The sequence below is a fragment of the Caretta caretta genome, chromosome 8, assembly GCF_965140235.1.
Source record: "Caretta caretta isolate rCarCar2 chromosome 8, rCarCar1.hap1, whole genome shotgun sequence".
NCBI classification, from domain to species: domain Eukaryota; kingdom Metazoa; phylum Chordata; order Testudines; family Cheloniidae; genus Caretta; species Caretta caretta.
In genome coordinates, this window is record NC_134213.1 from 75,904,968 (window position 1) to 75,928,917 (window position 23,950).

Below are 23,950 nucleotides of genomic sequence, written 5' to 3' on the forward strand. Positions count from 1 at the left end.
GTACATGTGCAACTGATTGTTCCTTCCTAAGTGGAGTACTTTGCATTTGTCCTGATAGAATTTCATCCTATTTATTTCAGACTATTTCTCCAGTTTGTCCAGATCATGTGTCACATACAGTATGAACCCTTGATACATTACACATACTTGCCTGCCATTCCTACTGACCCTTAGCCAAGGACAGTAACGGCGGATATGATGCATTCTCTGGCATCTTCCTGTCAGTTTACCTCCACCCAGGGTGAGGAAGAAATTATAACTCCAAGGCTGGTAGTCTAAGACAGTCACAGGAAAAACAAACCAGTATCAACATAAGGCATTAATAAGCAGCAGAACTTTAAATATATATAACTTAAGAAACAAATTATATTATAAATCATTTGGGAAAAAACTGAGTACTAATAAGTTCAAAAGAAATTCCCATCCCATAGATAATCTTAAATAGCAAAGAATGTAAAGTGTATATGTGGGGGAGAGCTCTTAAATGACGCTCAGAATTCCAGCAAAGTTAATTCCAACTGAGAGTCACTCATGGGATTCATGAGAATCTTTCATATTAGTCTCAGTAGTTAGGGTATTCAAAAATCTTAGTTCCCTCTGATCCAAAAAAAAAAAAAAGAAAAAAGAAAAAAGAAAAAGGAAAGAAAGCTAGTTCTAAAATAGGCTGGCATTACACATTGTTGTTCCTTGGTCAGACTTTAAAAGCTCACAAAAGAAATTACAGGCTATGTAATGTATTACTCAAAGAGAGTCCCAAAACCACACAGTTTGCCATTGATTAGTAATTAAATTAACCCAGTTAATAAATTATATGGAGTGATAGTTCTCAGGAAGAAGCAGTTTCGGAAACAATGTATACTAAATAGATATATATTATATGAGTCTTACCTACTCCTAAAAACATAGGCCAAAACTTTCAAAACTAGCTGCTCCCAAATCCATATTTAGGAACTTTAAAAAAGTGGCTTTAATTTAAGATGTTGAGCACTTGCAGCTCCTACAGATTTAAGTGAGATTTGTTGGTGTATTCTGAATATAAGGCCATACTTATTTTGGGGCCTAAATAGGGATGTAGGAGTCTAACTTTTGGTACACATGAGATGACTGGGGAAAATAATCACTTAAAAAAATGTAACTACATGACTCAACTTTCACCTCTGTGCCTTCTTCCATGAGGCTCTCTACACCTGCATCCCTGACCCAGACTGCCATGCTCTTGTCCCTCCTTAATCTTATTTCTGATAAGATCCCTATAAACTCATGCCCTAACATACAAAACAGACCAGAATAAGGAGAAATGAGAAATTTCAGGGATGGGGGAAGGAGGGTAGGAAATCAAAAGATCAAAAGCAAAAAAGAAAAACCTCAAACCATGGAACTAACCGAACATGCTCAATTTTAGTCACTTTCACTTTTGTTGTATCCCCTTCCTCTTCTTTTGTCTATTATATTGTAAACTCTCTCTAGGGAACTTGTCTTCGTACTTGTCAGCAAAGAAGCTGTCACACCTTCGATGCAATATGAAAATAAGTAAGAAATAATGCCATAATAATATTAAAAGACAATTATATATATGAAAATATTTTAGCCTGAGATATTTACAACTCCTGCAAAGAATTCAATTCATATTATGGGCTTCAATTTGCAAGGACACACACATCTTTCAGGTTTAAGACAATATTTAGTAACTTTTGCAAACATGAATATGCATAACTGTACTCATATGAGTAGTCCCATTGAACTCATGTATTCGTGTACGTTTTTGCAGGATTGAATTCTACATTATTTACTATATAGGCTTGAATTGGAAAGGTCATGTATATAATATATTATGGATATTTATTTATTTATTTATATAGCACTTTATGGGCAAGTATGAAGACAAGGTCCCTGTTCTGAAGACATTACAATTTATTGACTTCAATAGGTTTTGGATTAGGCTTTAAACAGACAATTTATAGGATGGGAATGGAATCAACCAAATAAAAATGATTGAGCAGTGACACTTTTCTCCCTCTTGATCTTTTATTATTGTTGTTTTTTTTGTGGGTGTTATTTTCCTCTCCTGCACATAACCTCTCTTCCTTTCCTACCTCTTCTGGCCTATTTTGTATGAACTTGTTAGAATGGCAGTTCATAAACATCTTATAAGAAGTATATTTTAAGGAGAGGAAGGGGCATGGCAGATTTAGGAAGACTTATGATGCAGAAGGTACAGGGATCAAATTGGGATGACACAGAGTTATTTGGTTTGTTTTTTTTCACCTGAAGTCTTCAACATCAGATAATTTAAATAGCATATACTATTGTGTTCAAACTTCATGGCGAGTTGAGGACTCTGCACGGGATTAAGGTTTCAAATCTTACATTCCATTGCTTCATTGGAAATTTGAGGTGTGCAAGGATTGCAGGATCATAACTTTAGGACAGAATGCAGATTTTTCTTACTATTTTGTATTAATGAGTTATTGGGTACACATCTTTTTTGGTATGGCTTCAGTTTTATTGGTTAAAAATCATATAAAGATCCCAGACCTGTCATCCCTATTCCAGTAGGAGTCTTAAGCAGAATATGTGAAATAAATTAATTATTTTCCCTTTAGCATCCATTTTCCCTGCATCTCGTGTTCATTGTTTTGGAATTTCATGACTGGGTTATTTCCCTCTTCGTTGGACTTTCTCTAGTTACTCTAAAACTTCTTTAGAGGGTCTGGGACTTTGTTGCTATATCCAGTTCCAGGGTCACTGACCACTTATCTCTTCCACTGATTTAATGTAAAACAGTGCTTTTAAATTCACATACAGTGCATAGTCTTGGCCTCTCTGACTTTCATGACTTTCTCACCCCATACCTCTGGGTCAGTCTTTTTATTCTAGGTCTGAGAACTTGCTAGCCATTCTATGTATGGGGAATAGTCTTTTTCATACTATGCTGCTCATTTATGGAATTCTATGCCTTTCAGGATTAGGATGTCCAAGTCATCGTGAGAATGTAAATCCAGATTTAAGACATTTTTGTTGAGCTAATTTTTCTTTGATTTGTTCCAATGCGTGAATTACTTTTTGACATTTATATGAGGGGTGCAATATAAATGCAAGACATCATTAAACTGTCTGCCCATATATTTTTATAGTAATTTTTTCGTTTAAAGTATGCCTTTTTACTTTTACCTTTGACAGTAGATTAGCACGAGCATATGTTCATTTGCATATGTTCATCAGCAAAAGGTGAATTTGATGGCAGCACAAGCTACAGTATATATGAGGTCCTTCTATTCCCTAGGGTCCCATTCTAGAGCCATTCTGTGAAGCTCTGGAATAGGCTTCCAAAGGAGGCTGTGGAATCACCGTCACTGAAGATTTTTAAGAACTGGTTGTACCCGTCAGGAATGGTCTACATTTACTTTGTCCTGCCTCATCACAGGGGGCTGGACTTGATGATTTGTTGAGGTCCCTGCCAGCCCTTCCTTTTTTAAGATTCTGTGATTCTAATAGAACTCTGAAGTCAGTGAAAGGTCTGCGTTCACGGAAGCTGCAGAATCTAGCTAGCCGATAATTATTTTTATAGGGTACAGTTTCTGAGGACTACTTAATTCCTATATAAATTGTATGTCAAACTCAATATATTATATTGTTTTAAATCACCAATTTTAATTATGATTTAAATCTGGAAGCAGGAAACCGTGATTTAATTCAGTGATTTTAATTGTGATTTGCATTTGTACTTTATAGCTATTTTCCTAAAGAAAGGTTCATTCTTATTGATTGGTAACCATTAAAACATGTTGATTTTCAACTAAATATAGCCTTTAGACTAAATGTGATGCTGATTTTTGCTAACTAGGAAGATATACTGCATTTAAACACATTTATTTAAAGAGGTATCTAACATAACTTACATTTATTCAGTTTCTTAATTTTTTTCATTTTTTATTATGTTGGAAAATGGTGAATGATGCATTTGCTAAATGATTAATTTTTTTTACTTGTGTCAAGTTCTATTAGGATGGAAATTCAAATTCAATTAAAAATGCACAAAACCAAAATTTTTTAAATTAAATGACACTATCTTATGGGCTGGATACAGAAAAAAAAAGTTAATATCCAAACATGTTTTGGATTTAAAACTAACACTTATTAACTTTATTAATTAAAGGAAGTATTGTCTGCAGCTACTGAATTGAACTGATTTCTGGTTACTACATCCTTCAAGATGTTAGAACTAGTCAATCTCATTCTCTCACACCTAGTTTTTATTCATAGAATGGATGAGAAAACAAACTTTCCTGTTTTTTCAACTCCCAATTGGTTTCTTTACTTTGAATGAACTTGTCATTAAAGTGAACTAGTTGAATAAACTGAAACGAAAAAAAATATTTTTTATGCACCTGCCGAAGAGGCTACTACTGTCGAAAGCTGGTCTAGTGCTTCAGTAAATTCTGGTTACACGTGTGCTTAGCCAGTGACTACCAATTCAGTAGTCTGACTTTCTTTAAAATTTGACAGCAAATATGTACTGCTTAATACTATTTGTGTATTTAATTTAAATTATTTTTGTATATTATAATAAGGTTAGACCTTAACATAGCTTGTCAATTCCAATGTTCTGACCCTGATCCTACAATGATTTATATACGTTTCACATACCTCACTGGTCCATGGATTTCAATGGAACCCTCACATTGGTAGTTTTAAACACATGTATAAATCTTTGCAGAATTGGGGCCTACATTAAGATTTAAAATAAAACAAAATACGTTCCTTTTTCTCTAGCTTGATTTCATATCTAACCAATATTATTCAATTTGAATATGTGGGTATAAAGTAGACACAGAATAAATTTCTAAAATAGCAAAGTTTGCATTTCAGAGTTGCAGTATATTACTTTTCCTCTTTATTCAGGGACTTTCCCCACCCATACCTCTCTGTTACACACAAAGAGTCTGCAACCTGGATGTAGCCTGAAACTGATAAGATAGGGGCATGTCATGTTCTAACATGTAAAACTTTCCAAACACTTACAAAATTAATCAGAAAAAGAGTCTAGGTGGGTTGAGACTGCCATGGAACAGCCCCAACTTTTGCTTTGTTTGTTTCTGCGGGTTTTATAAGATTACTTACTGAATTGTTTAATCTAAAGTGAGTATTCATGACTGCAGCTGTAGATTCACTTGGTAAAGTACCACTGAAATACAGAGTAATTTCAGAGAATAAAGATTTTGGGCCTACTTCCAGGAGGTGCTCAGCAGTGAAAGTGAGTGTCTGGTATCTCACAAGCAGGCCCGGAATGGTTTGTGCTGCAGGAAGTAGTGAGTTAGTATTTTAAGAGGCATAGTAAAATCGGGGGAGGGGGCAAGGAACAGCTAAAAGACAAAGTATTGGTGGTAGTAGCAAAGTATTTTAATTGCAAATTGAAACATGTAGGCTGATAAATTGTATCCAACCAATCATTACAGTTCTCTGAAGGAGTCATAGGAACATAGGATTTGCAATACAGGGTCAGACTACTTATCTCCATTGAAATCAAGGTGCTTAGTGTGCTGCACAAACAGTTACAACAATTACAATAGTGAAATAGATTCAATGGATAAACCTTGCTAAAAGCATCCTAAAATGTCACTCACCTCTCAGTAGCTTAGTTTCGCCATAGGTACTTGAAGATGATGATGTTTACTTACTGGGGTGTTGTCAGGAATCTGGCTCAGTTTTATTCTCCCTGATATTAATGGGAGTTTTGTCAATGATTTCAGGGGGAGGAGGAGCAGGCCTTTAATTTGTTAAAATTTGTGGAGTGCTATATGTGATAAGTATGGTGGTTATTTTTAAAGGGGAAGTTGGGGAATGGACATTAGAGCAACATAAAGCAGCCTTTACAGACCCAAAAATCTGCCTCAGTAATTAATTCTCATAATAATTAATTGTCAGAGAGATTAGTATTAGCAAACCCATTTTACAGTTTGGTAAAATGAGGCAGAAAGGATTCATCTATTATGAACCCTTACCTAAAGGTGGCTGAAATTTTTTTGACAGAACAGTTTTTCATTTAAAAAAATGCAGTTGTCAACAATCAAAATGTTTTGCAGGAACATATTAATTTTAAAAAATGATAGCAAAATGTCAAAACAAATAATTTAAACTTCTTTGTTTTGATAATATCCAAATATTTAGTTTCAAAATAATGTTTTCAATAATGTTTTGTTTCAAATACTGTTTTCATAGTTTAGATTTTTATACATTAAAATATTAATTATAATATATGTACACACAGTTAATATATATAATAATATTTTAATGTAGTAAAAGTTTGTGAATTTAATTGAAACCATAGTCAAGACAAAACATTTCAATTTTATTGAAATATGTTTTTACCTTAACAAAATGAAACATTTTGATTTTTAAAAATAAAACTATTTGATATTATCTAAACAAAACATCTAGATGGTCGCAAATCAAATTTCTATTTTTTTTTTTTTTTGGTTTTGTTTTGCAGGAAGTTTCAAAATTTTGGCTTTTCATTCCAACTGGGAACAATTCTTCCCCAAAGTGTCAGAATTCTCCACAGAATGGAAATACTTGTTCCCAAGCAACTCTGCCCTTAACTTCTGCTGAGTTACAACAGGGATGAATTAGGCCCACAGAGGTTACGTCACTTACTGAAGGTCACGCAGTGAGTTCTTGACAGAGCCAAGAGTCGTGCCTTCCAGTCCAATGCAGTTACAGTTAGCTCACTCCACTTCTCACTAGCATTCTCTTCTACTGTTCTGCATAATTAAAAGACCTGATTCATTCTATTAATATGAGTCAGTTTGAAGGTTATTATAAGCAGAAGGGAGACTTCCACCTATAAAACAAGGAACTTGGCACAGACTCGCTCATCTAACTTCTCGAACACAATAGCAACCAACCATCTCCTTTTCAAATTATTTTCCTTCTTCTAGGAATTACCACGGTTATGTTTTCCCTCCAGAGTTATAATGTACATGAAATTTAAATGTCCTGTTAAATGTTTACGTACAGTATTAGCATAGAAAACAATTATTCAGCCTGTTTATTACAACAATAATTAATCTTCTAGCAGATCAGTCAATACAGTTCATAGAGAACTTAGTTACCTAACATGGATCTAAAAGTGCCCTTGGGACATCCCAGCCAATCACTTTGTGACTGTATAATTCCTATATCATCCTAAATTGCTCCATGATACTTTGGGATCTGGGTTATCACAGTGGATTAGGATAAGGTGCATATGTCAGAGAAGGTTTTGTCAGTAAAATTCAGGGTTATACAGCCCCAAATTAGCCAGCTGCAACAGGATACAACGGCAAAACTTGCGTGTGTGTCTGTATATAATAGTAGAAGCAACACTTGATGTGTCTTCTGATGGTACTCTTTGGCAGAATCCATCAGATACAGATGCTGAATCTGAATTTTTTTTTGGTAACACTGTTGCACTGTAGGGTCCAGATTTATAAGATGCAGCAAGAGTGGCAATATTCTCTATTTAGGCAGTAGAATTTGGGAGATTACAACCAAAAACTGTCTAGATCCACTGACAGGATCTGGATCCAGCTACAGCAATATGACTAGATTTTTTTTAATGTCAAAGGAGTGCCTACATCTACACTTGTCCATTATTAACAGGCAGAATTAGGAAGATGGGGGGGGGGGGGCATGGGCTAGATCGGGCAATCTTTTGCCCAGATCTTGAAAAGACAAAGTTAAAATATCGCAAACTTGTCCTGGAAAAACTGAGCTGGAATGTTGCATAACGTGCCTAGGGTTTAAACCAAAGTAAAACGTACAAGACAAACTGCGGGCAGTGTGTCTCGCTGCTTGGAGGACGAGTCCCTCCCTTCAACACGCTGTGCATGTCCCCACCTGAGGAAATCTCCCGGCCCCGCTCGCCGCTGCTGCGAGGAAACAACCCGCCCCGGGACAGGGGGAAAAAGGCGAAGGAGCGCGCGAGGCTCATCTCTCAATTGGCGGAGGGAGGGCGGCGAAGCGCGAGCGGGCCGGAGGGAGGAGGAGTCTCCGCGGGCCGAGGCTCCGCGCGCCCATCACAGCGCAGTCCCCGCCCCTCACCCAGTAGCAGGGCCGCTGGGCGCTGATTGACGCGGCCGGGAATCAGGCCCCGCCCCGGTGCGTGTTGCTCCAACTTGCTGGGAGTCGCAGCCCGATGGGGTGAATCGCAGGTTTCTGGCGGAGCGGGTGGCCGCTTCTCTCCTCCTCCTCGGGGCGACCAGGGCGTTCGCAGGCAGCTCGGAGCGGCTCTCGCCGCGGCCTGTTCCGCCCGGGGCAGCTGGCTGCGGATGGCGTAGCCGGGCTGCACCCCTGGAGCGCAGGGAAAGTTATTGCCCGTTTCCTCTGAAGTGGCTCCCGGGGGGCGTCCCGGGCTGACAGACCCGCTGAGAGGTAGGTCTGGGAAAGCCGCTGCCCCAGCAGCAGCCGGGGCGGGGGAGGGGGGGGAGAGCAGGGGTCCCCGGGAGGGGAGGCGGGGGGAGTGAAGAGTTTGCAGGCTGCTGGGGATGCTTGTTCGGCAGCCTCCCCGCTGCGTCTGTTCGCAGCGTTGGGGCTGCCCGGCGCTTTCCCTGACTCTGCGGCTGCCTGGGAGCAGCTGACATCACGCCCACGAGCAGGGCTTCGGGGGCGCCCCCGCTTTGACCGGGGTGTGTTTACTTGCGGCAACCCACGTTCGGAGTGGGGGAGCGGTTTCCCGGGGGGGGGCTTGTCGGTGGTGAGCTCGGCGCTTAGAGCGGCTCGCCCTCGGGATGCCCGGCTCGGCATCTTCCTAAGGGAAGAGGAAGTAACGCGGCGCGTAGTCCCGATGAGAGCTCACCGCAAGTGCGTTCAGCCTCTCTCCCATGTGTCCGTCTCCTCGGGGTTTGGGGGTCTCTGCGCTTCAGCTGCGGGGTGCCAGAACCTTGGCGAGAGCTGAGTCACGGGGCCACAGTCTCCCCCCGTTACACCCGTGTCACGCTCGCTTGCCCCAAAGCATAACTCGCCTTCGTTGGAGTGCATGGGAATCGTTAACGGCAGAATTCTGTGCTCTGACATTTAAATTGGCCCGCTGACATTTTCTGTGTGGGCTGTGAACTCAGGAAAATGACTGACTGTAGTTCCAGCATATTGTCTTCTGTTACATTCTTTGCTATTGTGCAAACGGTCCTACTATTATTATTGGAATGATTTGTTGACCATGACTGTTTTTGATTCTTGGCAGGTTTAGATTTTAATAAACAAAAACATTCTTTTAAGCAGTAGAGACTGAATTCTCACTTACACTTGTGCATCCTATTGATTTTTAATTGGATGGCACCACTATAACAGAGCAAATTAGGGGCCTAGACACTTATTTAGCACAAACTTGGGTCTTGTAGTTTGGTAGCAAAGATTTTTATTAGTTTTAGTATTATCTGGGATTTGTTTACACTTCTGTGAGTAACTGAGTGACTTTGGGAAAGGATTTAACATAGGTAAAAAGAGGATGATAATGTCCACCACCTGGATGGGATGTTTGATCAATTCATTAATGTTTGTAAAGAATCAAAAACCCTGTAGATGCGGGAATGTTAGATGTGCAAAGCATTGTACTTGAATAAATACTGGAACTATGAGGCAGGCAGTTTTCCTAATAAAGACTACAAGGGTTTTAATGCAGATTCTTTTGTTTTTCAGACCCGTATGTTAAAGAAAGCTACAGAAGTTTGTAGTCAATTAGTAACTATATATAAAGACATCAAGTCAAATTCACCATTGATATAAACCGGCACTTAAATCATGCCAGCAGAGAATTTGGCTTATGAACTTTCTAGTATAGTATTGCAGTGTATGATTTCACAATGTTTAGTGTATTGGAAGATAGAACAAATCCCAGTAGTATGTCATTTTAGTAGAATTTCATTGATATACTACAGAAAAAGAAAGCTTTTGGTTGTTGACACCTGGGATTTACTGCTGCATATTTTGCAGTGGAAGTACTGCAATTCAGTAACTCCAGATTTGTAAGTATTTACTACTTCTGTAAATAACAATAATCAAAGTACTACAATGTATGCAATTAAAGGAGAGTTAAATGTAAGTAAAAAATTATTGGACCTTTCACAATTTCAGCTTCACATATAGTTGCAAAGTTATGTCACTTGAAATTGAGCAGCACTGAGGGAGGTTGTGGTTGTTCTCAAAATAGCAAAAAGCCTGACTAAGTTGTTAAATAGAAGGGGTGTTTCAAGCATATGTTGAGGCATATATGTTTGCGCAGTGCCTTTTCCCCCGCTTTCTGTCCTTGTGTTTACTTTCTAGGGTAAACTCCATTATGTTGATCAAAATGACGACATTTCTCAATGACATTAGTTCTATAAATTATTATTATTAATTCATTTTAACTTTTCTGTGCATCATTTTCTTCTCCAATAGGTGTCAGTCAATATAATTTAGCTTTACTAGGAAACCTTTTTAAAGGATTCCTGTTTCTTGCGTGCAGATAGTCATTGTAATCTGTGTGATAAAATGAAAATACTTTGATTTCCCCCCCCCCCTTCTACTCAGAAATAAATAATCCTGTCACCTCTGTTTGAATATATTATTTACCTTTGTGGCTGAGGTGTGCATGTGCGGGCAAGCTGGCTGAAACTCAAACTAGATAAGATCTCGAAAATGCTAACTGACTGTGTAAATAGACAATTGGCTCCCTTGATTGAGGAAGTGTGCCCACTTTTGTTACTAATGTCCACAGCCTCAGACTAAGATGAGTTGGAAGTCTCGGATAGTGACAATGCTCAGGATTGCTTTTATGAAACACACACCTCTTAGAAGTTGAACTACCCAGTAACTGCAACTAGTGCAAAATATATATACTCATTTCTTTAGTAGCACTTCTGCAAAAAGTACCTTGCCTACTGAATTCCAGGTACTGATTGGTTTTAACTAGAGCTGTATAGAAAATGTATAAAAATATACTCAAAAATATATTCTCAGCAAGAACTTTCATGAAAGTTTTCATGGAAAAATGTATTCTTTAGAACAACTTTTATTTAACCTATAAAGTGGTAGATGGTTTGGATCCTGGCTACTGGAGAGATTAGCCCTGTTTCTGGAAGATACTGCAGCTTTTGAAATCAGCTGAGGTGTATGAACTAAAAACTCCTCGGTTTAATCAGGAGGGGGTTGGAGGCATATTGTTTACTTCAATGAAGGGTCCTCAGCGCAAGGGTCTGGACTTGATGACCTCTTGAGGTCCCTTCCAGCACTACACTTTTATAATTTCAGTTCTGGAACTTGCTTCCCTCGGTTGTTTGCTCAAACCCAAATTTGCTAAACTTGAGGTCACACTTCAGAGTTTCTTTTGTCTCAGGCTTTTTCTGTAAAAGGGGGGTTTAATGGGTGATGGGAGAGTCCTAGTTGGGAGCCGGGTTCATGTTGGGCACTTAAGCTAATACATGTATTTGATTATTTAGCTTTTGGACATATATCCAGAACTTCAGATAGATTATGTGAATAAAAATGTATTTGAAATGATCATGCCTTTTTCTTTTAACAAACACAACTTCAGCATTATAAGAACATAAGGACTCCTATAGTGGGTTAGACCATGGTCCATCTTTCCTAGTATCTTGTCTCTGACAGTGGCCTATACGAGAGCTTTAGGGGAGGGTACAGAACAGGGCAATTTGGAGTGATCCACTTCTAGTAGTCAGAAGTGGGGGGTCACCCCGAGCATGGGGTTGTGACCCTGATCATCTTGGCTAATAGCCATTGATGGACCTATCCTTCATTAACTTATCCTGTTCTTTTTTGAACCCAGTTATACTTTTGGCCATCATAACATCCCCATGGTTATAAGTTTCACAAGGTGGTTCTGCATTGTACTTTTTCCACACTTGCTCTTGTTTGTATTGAACCTGCTGCTTATTAATTTCATCAAGTGACCCCAGCTTTGGTATTGTGTGAAAGGGTAAATAACACTTCTCTCTTCACTTTTTGCCACACCACTCATGGTTTTATAGACTTCTATCATATTTCCTGCACTCCCAACCTCCCTTAGTCATCTATTTTCTAAGATAGACAGGCCTAATCTTATTTTTCCCTTTTCCATTTTCTTGTCATGCCAAAACATCCTTTAAACATCAGTATTATCAAGTGATACCCAGCTCTGAGGAATAGTATTTGTAAGTTAAGTGCAAAGCCAGCAGGGGGAACACCAAACACTGTATTCATGTAGGCTCTTCTAACTAATTGCAATTAGTTAAATTTGGGGGTTGTACTTTTAATAGTGTTTCTTCAAAAGTGAACTGTAGTCCACAAGTAATAACATACTTTTACAATGTTAGTGCTAAAGTTGTCAGGATTTCCATTCTGTCACCAGGGAACTGTAGCTCCCTCAAAACCATTCCTACTGTTTAAGATTGCCATAAGATTTTTTGCTACAGAAGGGAATATTTTTAGGTATGGAAGTTCACCCTTTCATGCTTAAGGGAATTGTTAATGTTCTTGACCCATTGTTTGCTTATTTTATCAAAGGTCAAACACAAATGATTTTCCATTTTTGTCTGTACTGATCTTCTTGTTGTCTCTTCTGTGCGGTACTTACTTAAAAAAAAAAAAAAAAGCATTGTTTTTGATGGTCATATGTATGCAACACTAAGCCCATACTGTTTATCAGTAGGGTGAGTGAAACTTGGTGCAGCCAACTTGCAAAGACCTGGAGAAAACTGAAATCAACTAGAGCTTTTAAAAATATTTTTTCTAGCACTTTATAATGTTTTATTTGATAATTTGGTTGCCAAATAAATATTTAGTTTAAATTAATTATCTAGGTGCATACAATTTATCCAGAGTGGTAAAAAAAAAAAAATTCTGTGGGCTGCAGATTAGAAATAGCTTTTTAGTGCATTTTGATATTGACCTTTAATTCTAAAAGATGTATGTATACAATAAATACGGGATTATTTCTTCCATAGCACTAATATGTATGGGGATTAATAAATGTACATGAGCATTTAACAACTTTAGTAGTATATTTATAGCTAAGCATACCTTAATCCACTAAGAAGCAGTAAAGTGGAAATTGCTTTTATTCCATAACCGTGGAAAGCCATCACACAGTAGTGGTGATCGTCCAGTAGAGCAGCACTCTGATGGCAGCAGTTAGTTCTGTTCATAGCCAAACTGAAATAAATGAACACAAGTCTGGAAGTCCTTTGGGGGATGGACATTGGAGTAGTTTCTTGGTCTATTTCCATCCCAGAATTTCTTGTTTGCTTATTTCACAGGAGTGAAAATTTCTTAAAACATCATTTGTTGTTGTAAGCAGGGTCCTTATGTTTTGCTGTATGCAAAGTCTCTGATTTGTAAAGCTCAGCAGAGCAGACTCTTATAGTCCTGAGATAGAAGCTTTTTAAATTGGTAAGTTGTGTGCTAGTTTATAACAGTATTTATAATTAAATAAGTGTTTGTTTTTCTTGAGGAAACTGAGATATAGCAGTATTGTTTCACATGTGCATGGTGTGACTGGTAATTAAAAAATATTCATTGAGAATTTTTTCACTGCAATAAAAGTAAGTGTCTAACTTAAGTAATACAGGTGACCCAAGTTAGTTTTTATGTTTATTGTAACAGTATATCACAAGATTGGGAGAAAATTCAACTGAGAGGGGACTCTCCTTTTAAAAGGGTGCCTCTGTGACCTTGAAAAAGACTGGTTTAGATTCCAGGAGAATGGCTTATCTAAAGGTCATGAGCTGAAGCTGGTTAAATTTAGGACTAACATACATAGATTGTTTTTCTGTGGGAAAAGGTAGTGGGGACTGCAGGCTGTGAAGTAATTTTTATGATGAGGAGGAAAAGATGGAAATTCATTTAAAGCTTATGCTATATCTTCTGCATGCTATGCAGTTCCCATTGAAATCAGTGGGGTGTTTGTGTGCATCAGGGGCAATAAAAACTTCTGTAATGTCCAACAGTCTTACCACATACCATGTATTTGTAAAAAAAAAAGCAGGGTTTTCTTGTCAGGAGCCAGGTAGGTAGACTAGGAGACTAAGGTCTTATCTACACTTGAAAGATGTTGTAGGTTAACCTGAGTTACTTTGTGATAAGATGCTTTACATCCATGTGCCAGAGTTCTTGTTGCGAATCTTCTGGTGTCTTACCCTGTGATAAGAAACCCACTTGGGAAGCAGGTTTACTATTTGAGGTTTCCTAAACTGTGAGATGAGTTTACCAGCAACAGAGAGGTCTGGCTGCATCCCCATCCTGAAACAACTGTTCTGCATCTGGCAATCCTCTCCCTGGTATCCTACACTGCTTTGCTGGCTACCTGGATTGGCCTATCTGTTTTACCTGTGTGCTCTCTATTGCTCATGGGTCATCTTGACAAGATATAATTTCTCTGTTAAAGTGACAGGTTTCAGAGGAACAGCCGTGTTAGTCTGTATTCGCAAAAAGAAAAGGAGTACTTGTGGCACCTTAGAGACTAACCAATTTATTTGAGCATGAGCTTTCGTGAGCTACAGCTCACTTCATCAGATGTTTACCGTGGAAACTGCAGCAGACTTTATATACACACAGAGAATATGAAACAATACCTCCTCCCACCCCACTGTCCTGCTGGTAATAGCTTATCTAAAGTGATCAACAGGTGGGCCATTTCCAGCACAAATCCAGGTTTTCTCACCCTCCACCCCCCACACAAATTCACTCTCCTGCTGGTGCTAGCCCATCCAAAGTGACAACTCTTTACATAATCAAGTCGGGCTATTTCCTGCATAGATCAAGGTTTTCTCACATCCCCCCCACCCCCATACACACACAAACTCACTCTCCTGCTGGTAATAGCTCATCTAAACTGACCACTCTCCAAGTTTAAATCCAAGTTAAACCAGAACATCTGGGGGGGGGGGGTAGGAAAAAACAAGAAGAAACAGGCTACCTTGCATAATGACTAATAATAATAATAGTAATAATAATAATAATAATAATAGTATCCAATTTGCAAATGAATTCCAATTCAGCAGTTTCTCGCTGGAGTCTGGATTTGAAGTTTTTTTGTTTTAAGATAGCGACCTTCATGTCTGTGATTGCGTGACCAGAGAGATTGAAGTGTTCTCCGACTGGTTTATGAATGTTATAATTCTTGACATCTGATTTGTGTCCATTTATTCTTTTACGTAGAGACTGTCCAGTTTGACCAATGTACATGGCAGAGGGGCATTGCTGGCACATGATGGCATATATCACATTGGTGGATGTGCAGGTGAACGAGCCTCTGATAGTGTGGCTGATGTTATTAGGCCCTGTGATGGTGTCCCCTGAATAGATATATGGGCACAATTGGCAACGGGCTTTGTTGCAAGGATAAGTTCCTGGGTTAGTGGTTCTGTTGTGTGGTATGTGGTTGTTGGTGAGTATTTGCTTCAGGTTGCGGGGCTGTCTGTAGGCAAGGACTGGCCTGACTCCCAAGACTTGTGAGAGTGTTGGGTCATCCTTTAGGATAGGTTGTAGATCCTTAATAATGCGTTGGAGGGGTTTTAGTTGGGGGCTGAAGGTGACCGCTAGTGGCGTTCTGTTATTTTCTTTGTTAGGCCTGTCCTGTAGTAGGTAACTTCTGGGAACTCTTCTGGCTCTATCAATCTGTTTCTTTACTTCTGCAGGTGGGTATTGTAGTTGTAAGAAAGCTTGACAGAGATCTTGTAGGTGTTTGTCTCTGTCTGAGGGGTTGGAGCAAATGCGGTTGTATCGCAGAGCTTGGCTGTAGACGATGGATCGTGTGGTGTGGTCAGGGTGAAAGCTGGAGGCATGCAGGTAGGAATAGCGGTCAGTAGGTTTCCGGTATAGGGTGGTGTTTATGTGGCCATTGTTTATTAGCACTGTAGTGTCCAGGAAGTGGATCTCTTGTGTGGACTGGACCAGGCTGAGGTTGGTGGTGGGATGGAAATTGTTGAAATCGTGGTGGAATTCCTCAAGGGCTTCTTTTCCATGGGTCCAGATGATGAAGATGTCATCAATATAGCGCAAGTAGAGTAGGGGCTTTAGGGGACGAGAGCTGAGGAAGCGTTGTTCTAAATCAGCCATAAAAATGTTGGCATACTGTGGGGCCATGCGGGTACCCATAGCAGTGCCGCTGATCTGAAGGTATACATTGTCCCCAAATGTGAAATAGTTATGGGTAAGGACAAAGTCACAAAGTTCACAAAGTCACAAAGTTCTGGTCACGCAATCACAGACATGAAGGTCGCTATCTTAAAACAAAAAAACTTCAAATCCAGACTCCAGCGAGAAACTGCTGAATTGGAATTCATTTGCAAATTGGATACTATTAATTTAGGCTTAAATAGAGACTGGGAGTGGCTAAGTCATTATGCAAGGTAGCCTGTTTCTTCTTGTTTTTTCCTACCCCCCCCCCCCAGATGTTCTGGTTTAACTTGGATTTAAACTTGGAGAGTGGTCAGTTTAGATGAGCTATTACCATGAGAGTGAGCTCATGCTCAAATAAATTGGTTAGTCTCTAAGGTGCCACAAGTACTCCTTTTCTTTCTGTTAAAGTGTTGGCCACAGCCAGAAGAGGCACTATGTGACTACAACTTATGGCAAATTCACACATATCAAGTAAAAAACTGATTATCCATCAGCCATGCCCTGTGCTTCTCATGGTCCAGTCATAAGACTATTAGGGACATAATAAAGTCTCTGGAAGAGCTCTGCAGCTACTATGATTAGCTGGACCATATTTTTGACAGAGATGCCACCACTGAACCACAGCATATTATAGACTCCATTGAGGATACCCTGGCAGATGCAGATCCAGAGGGATTTATCCTAGAATTCAGCTTTTAATCTCCAACATGCCCAGTGTTCAAAATGGGGGCTGTGCCATAGCTTTTAAAAACTCTTTACTGTTATTTCTCTGAAATATGCAAACCCAACCACCACTCAGTGTTACCAGGTCCCACCTCCACAGCACTTGCCATGGTGCTTATTGCTCCATCTTTCTCCTGTCAGCAGCCCGCCCTTCTGTTCAAGAGGGCACCATCATGTGGGTAAAAATGAGAGATTGAAAGGAAGGCACACTTCTTGTAGCAGCAGATACAGGAAAGAAAAAGCACTACAAATGCTTTTCTGACTCACAGTTTTATTAATGCCTTCCTTCAGCTTTGAGCAAACTTCAGTTCTTTTGAGGTAAATCATCCAACTCATGTTACACAGACATTTCAAAAAGGAAAGGGATTTTAAGGCATTCAAGTATACCCCTCTTTGGGTTACTATGGAATTTGTTTTTATTTTGTGGTTCATTTTATGCTGATCCTTGGGTGTTAGAGAATGATAGTGCTCTGTTTTGGCATGCTAGCTGCACAGCGGTGCAGCTTTCTCAGTATTGCTCGTATACCTTGCATTTCCTTTCCACTTCTGCACAAGCTCTCAGAGCACCATCCTGGTAAGTAATAGTATAGCACGTTGTCCTGGTTTGCGCATTGCTTTTTTTAACAAAATCCTTTTCTGCCTTTTGGGAACATGCCACAGGGTAACATCCTTCAAGATAGGCTACCAAGGTGCTCATCCAGTTAGTAGCCTGCATCTGCTGCTCTCCCTCACCCTTCCCAAACTCAATCCCCAGCCTGCAGAGGTACATATGCAACTAATGGCCTCTCCCTGCTGGCCCGTCTTCCTCTCTGCCCTGCCACTGGCAGCCTGCATAGGTGCACATGCAAGTAGTAAACTTCCTTCTAGGTGACCCAACCCATCCTCCAACCACGCCTCATCCCCACAGGCCCAGCAGTCCTACACAAACAGGGAAGAATGTCTGTCTGAAAACATCTTACCATCTCTAAGCTCACTGAAGTCTGGGGAGAGTCTTTGGGAAAGGGATTCCAAAATCAGGAAAAAAACATTTTATCACTGTTGGCATAGAGAGTACAATTTGGACAATAACTTACTTTCCCCTCTTTCCCTACATAGCACCTAACACGTTGGCATGACCATGGATAGGGGTACTATCAGTGAGTGAATATCTGACCAATCTACATATGAAGAGAGAGAACAAGGGTTGACATGTTTACCAACCTCAGTGTGTGGACAGAGGAGTGGAGGGAAGGTTTCCTTAAGTATGATAGAAGAGAAAAAGGACAGGGCACTGGCTAGTACTTCGCAGGCACAGTTACTGAGGATCATGGAGAGGCAAACAACCTTAATGGAGAACATAGTGACATTATACTGAAGGACACCACCCCAACCTACCCGTGTTCTGCAGCCCTCTCCCTCGGAACTCTGTATACCAGGATACACCCTTCACTTCAACTTCAAGGAACATTTCCTCAAAATTCCATGCCACCAGATGACATGGAGAACCGTGCATACTGGGAGAACCCCCTTCACTGTCTTATTCACAGGACTCAGGTCCTTCTACCACCGTTCCACGCCCCAAGATGCAAAGAACATTTCTGACCCAACCCCCAAAACATACACAAATCTGTGACCACAAAAGCACTAATTTGAATGCATGCTGAACTTTTTATTTTTTTAATCTTTTGCACTGGGTTTAACTTTGTATTCTTATGTATGTTCAATAACATCTTTTATTAAATAATGTTCAACTTGGTGTGGTTACTTAATTATTGAAAATGGCATGGCCTTGTTTGAAAATTTCATGAGAGCCTTGCACAATAAGTAAAATACCCACTTGTGCTATAATAGACACCCCTGAAGGATGATAACCTTCTCACATGAAGCTTGTTAAAATCCTTGTACCACTCCATTAAGCTCAACACCTGTGTATGGTAAAAATCACGATAAATGCCATATACAAAAGTACATACGTTCACAAGTTTGCCTAAGCCTCAGGAGCATAATGCATCTCTGACTCTGTCCCTGATCAGTTGCAGCATTTCACATAGGCCGCCTCTCTGGCTGTTCAAAATGTTCAGCAAGCCTTCCCACCTTGTCCTCCCATCTTCTGGAAAGACTCTCCCATTCCTCCGACATACATTGTGCAAACACAACCAGCAGCTATCACATGAGGCAGATATTGATCATCAGGCACCTTCATCTATCTTTCCATCTTCCAAATGAACGCTCCACTGCCATTCTGCAGCTGCCCAGGGTATAGTTAAATGAGTCCTTTCAGCTATTCAAGTGCCCAGTTTCATAAGCAAGGGAAGCAGAGTTGACTGGAGGAATGTCAACATCATCTGTGTCCACAGAGAATAGGAGCAGAAGCTCCATTTCTCATTACAGAAAACAGCCCAGAATTTCTAAAGATCATGGTATCATGGACCTTTTCAGCCCAGCCCACATATTATTGATGAATCTGCCACAGTGATCAACCAGACCAGGAGCATCGTGGAGGAACAGCTGTTTCTGTTGATGAAGCCTGAGGCCTGCTCGGGAGATGGTTGGGTAAAGAATGGGCACATGAGTCCTTTTAATGGTTGTATTACAATTTGGGAACCCCAGCTGTGCAAGTCCATCAATAGCTTTGTATGCATTGCCTAGCCATATTATCTGGGGGAACAGCACTTTCTTGATAGCAGGCCACAACTCCATTACAACTGCCCTAATGGTTGATCTACCAGCACCAAACTGGTTAGATACTCACTGGTAGAAATTAGGGGGTTGTGAGCTTCCAGATAACAATGGCCACGTGCATATCTACACTGAGGGGAACTCTCATGTAGTTGTTCCACAGTTGCAGCTCCAGGGTGAGCTCTGCATAGGGTTTCTAAGAAGGTGGCCTTTGTCATCCTGAAGTTCAGCCACCATTCCTGGTCATGCCAGTCTGTATCACTATCATGTCCCACCAGTCAGTGCTTGTTGGCTGAGCCCATAAGCAGTGATCTGCACTGTGAATTGAGAAAAATCCAAGAATGCGCAGAGTCTACTGGCAGATCATCGCACTATGGGCGGTCTTCCAACAATTCAGGGCCAAGGTAGAAGTACTGATCCCAAAAGGAGATAGTTTAACTGGGGATAACAATGCATTGTGGATGCACTGCTCACACAACAACTTATCTGTGTTAAGTGATTCAGAACAAAACCCATAACAACTTTCAAATGTAGACACGCTCTGAATGTTTTAATCTTCCTTAAATTTACAGAAGCATTGGGGTTATACTAGGGATAAATTTGCTCCAATGTACTTGAGAATGATGGTAGTATGGTATTAACAATAGTCTTAAAATACTTTTGTATTTTAGTTATGACAGGTTAGTCAAATTTTGTTATGATTTACAAAATTGCTATTCTGAGTTCTTGGGAAGGCTTCTCTTTGGTATGACTGCTACAGTTGTTTACATGAAAAGGCCAAATTATCTCCCCCATATGCAGCTTGTACTGTGTGCTAAGGAAGTCTCCAGAGGTCAGTAGGGATCAGTTCCTCTTAAGGGTTCTGAGCAGTAGTGGAGCCACAGTTGGTATAACTTGTTCTTTTCCCCTACCACCTTCTTGAATAGGGAGATATACACAGCATATCCCAATAGTCATAGATCCAGTGGCCTTGGTTCACCCACCAAAAGTTCACTAGGGTGCAAAGGTCCCCTGCTGAGCTAGGCTCCATGTGTTATAAGATTTGCATACCATTTGTGTAGGCTCACGGACTTCTTGCAGTCTTCCTACCCCACTCCCTCCAATCCTTGCAGTCATAACTAATTACATGCTGTTTGGAGCTTTTTTCAGCCCTTATGGATAAATGAGTTTTTTTTTTTTAAATGTTCATTAGGCGATTGAAAGTCTTCCCTTTTCCTAAAAAACCCCAAGTGTTTTCACAAGTTGTAGTTGAATTGAAATATATGGATTGTAAATTAAGAGTGGCATGTGCAGGTGATGCACAGAAATTTGTATGCCAAATCCTTTTGCACACTGTTTTGGAACATGCCCTTATTTTCCTATATTAATTTTTTAAGAACAAATATCTCACTTCAACTTAAATGTGCTTTTCTGCATAATAAATAGATTACAATGATTATCTGGTAGGCAATTTGTGGGAGGATAGATGACGCCTACTCAAAGGGAAGCACCTTTTGACTCATTGTTTTACCAATGTTGCACTATAAGGTCTTCCCCACATATGTGGGAGAAGTTTCCTAACTCATAAATGTGCTTCTGAAGATTTAGAGACTGATTACTGACTGATGAATATCTTAATAGGATTTTTGCTTAGCAGCTTTAGGAGATAAACTGTTATGCTTTCTTTCTAAAGTATGTATTTTAGTGAGTAAAATTCAGTAAATGCTGCTCCAGAGTGAAACTTTTGTCTCTTATTGCTCTTATAAACATTTTAATGCATCTTTTTGCCATTTTTTACATAACTGTTTCCTATTATTTTAACCCATTTATCACTTTTAACTTCCTATTGCAAATGACCATGGGGAAGTTTGTTTGTAGAAACTTTGCCCACTTTTTCCCCTTCAGGGGATTCTTTGTGTGCAAACTTGCAAACAATCATTATTTTACTTCCTTAAGGGAACATGGCTCCTACCCCAGATTTAAATCTGCCAAAGATTAATGCAGTTTGTTTTATGATAGGGAGTTCTCCCATTAGGACTTGTTTTAGATAATCTTTTGCTATGTATGAAAAAAATAATTGCATCAGTGATTTGTAAGAGAGTGCCTTCGATGAGATCTCTTACCTAGACAAGACCTGGGTGGAGGTAAGGTTCCATCCTGCTGTGACTCTGTTGCTATGACTGGCCATAAGAAGATGATGCCTTATCCAGGGTTACAGCAAGGGTTCTTGAGAGATTATCATTTTGGCTTAGGTGTGCAGTTAGGGACTGAGCCAAATAAAACCAAGATTAATGGTATTTGCGTGAGGTAGTTGGCAAGCGTATTTGTAGTGAGTAAGATAATCTAATGCCAGGAAACTTATTCTGTTTCCAATTAGAAACCATAAAAATAAGGTGATTAGGCCAAAGAAACGTAACTTTTGAAGGGGAAGGGTTGTATAGACCTATTCCTTAGAGCCTGCTAATCTTTTCTGATGGTCTCTAGGTTTGTCCTGCAGATCTCTGTGCTGTAGTTACTGTGGGTTTTTTGTTTTCCTTAAAAAGAAAAGGAGTACTTGTGGCACCTTAGAGACTAACCAATTTATTTGAGCATAAGCTTTCGTGAGCTACAGCTCACTTCATCGGATGCATACTGCATGAAGTGAGCTGTAGCTCACGAAAGCTTATGCTCAAATAAATTGGTTAGTCTCTAAGGTGCCACAAGTACTCCTTTTCTTTTTATGAATACAGACTAACACGGCTGTTACTCTGAAACTTGTTTTTCTTAGGCACTTTTGAAAATTTTACCCTAAATTTGGAGCCTAAGTCCCATTTTCAAAAATGATTTAGGCTCCTATTGACTTGCTATGGAATTTGGCCTCCTGGCCTCCCACTGACTTTCAATGAGACTTAAGTTATTTTTGAAAATGGGACTTAGGCTCTTAAGTCACTTTGATACTTTTGAAAATGTTACCCTCAGTCTTATATATGCCATCAGATGTTTTTGCTGAGAAGACTTTCCCCTTCCACCTGGGAGAGCCCCTTATGCCTGAATCCTATCAGGAGCTACCTCCATGTCCTCCCTGATTCTCTTATAGAGACGTCTCAAGTGCTTGTTCCATGTGCATTGTCCCTTAGTTCCTGTAACAAAGAAACCCTGCCCTGACCCTAGAAAGAGCTGCCCCCCTAGCTCGCTCTTTAGGAAAAATCTCTATAACCTACAAGAAGATGGTTTCTCTTCTGTCTTCTTCCAGTCTATTCTTTTGCATTCAGGACCTATCCTGCAGTGGTGGTTCAGACACCACAGTGTCTGGTTTAATGATTTTGCTTCTCTGATGTAAACTCACAACAATTAAAGTGAGTTGACAGCAAATCCTGTGTAGGCTGAAGGGAAACTTGAGTGTAGATTTAGACTGAGAATGGCTGTCTCTGATCCTAGCCAGACCTTTGTGCCGAATGCGTGCAATATTCATGCTGTGGTGCAAGTCTGATTTGCTGCTATCAGGGCCTTGCAAGCAAAAAGGGTGAAATGGTCTTTTCTTTCAGGGACCGATTGTGCATGTTTTGTAGCTTCCTGTAATTTGACAGAACACATTGTAAAACATTAGTGTACAAATAAACAAACAAAATGTTAAAACAAAAGCAATCTGAAATAGAGGGGGCACAGTTTCTAAGTGGCATAAAGCCTCTTCCCTTGGTCCTGTTCCAGTTCCCATAGCCTTTAACTGTGACTTGTTGAAATGTCCCATTACAAGCACAGCAGCATATGAACTGCTAGGCATCAGAATAACTTTTTCCCTGGGCTTTTGATATGTCAGGATATTTAGTTTTATTACTCTCCTTATTCCCTGGAAATGAAACTGCTTTGGTGTTTATAAAGCAGAATCAGTCTCCTTAATAGTTTATGAATAAGTTACTGTTTAAGTTCTGCACAGTTTTAGATGTAGACATGAAAACGATTGATGTGCATTTTGAATCCCACAGTAATATTTGCTAATACAGTTAGTCTGCCTTCTAGCCTGTACATATGCAAATCATACAGTATTAAGAGAATAAGTGTCATCAAGTTTTAAAAAAAGACATATCTTGAAAAATGGATGTTAATAGGATTGGGGTTATAATATTTCTTTTTGAAAAACCACGTTTCACTTTGTGTATTGAATGCTTGTATAACTGAATCTAGCATCTAAATTGGGCTTGGGCATAATTGATTACAAATCATTGGCTTTTTATTTGTGCAGTGGAATGCACATTTTTATTGTACAGAGAACCAATGGGAATGTGGTTAAATAAGTAAAATGGCTGCCATGTTTAAAACAAACAAAAAATGAAGAAGCTTTGGCTTTGAAGGGTTTTCTTGGATGCCCTAGAAACGTGGGTTTGCATTGCTATGGCAAAGCAACACAGGGACAAATCCTGCTTGCTTCTCCTGAGTAGTTCCCATTGATTAAGGTGAGTAGGATTTGGCTCACATTGGTAAC

At 39.7% G+C, this 23,950-nt stretch overlaps 1 protein-coding gene across 5 annotated transcripts in view; it reads left to right on the forward strand.

The window, feature by feature from the left end:
- The first annotated feature begins 8,149 nt into the window (after window positions 1–8,149).
- The window catches only part of TGFBR3 (transforming growth factor beta receptor 3), a 180,595-nt gene continuing 164,794 nt past the window's right edge, over window positions 8,150–23,950 (forward strand). For 3 of the 5 annotated variants that reach the window (XM_048861633.2, XM_048861631.2, XM_048861630.2), the window contains exon 1: window positions 8,150–8,412. The gene's annotated coding sequence lies outside the window, so the exon portion shown is untranslated. The remainder of the gene's footprint in view (window positions 8,413–23,950) is intronic. The other 2 variants (XM_048861628.2, XM_048861634.2) reach the window with 2 other exon arrangements.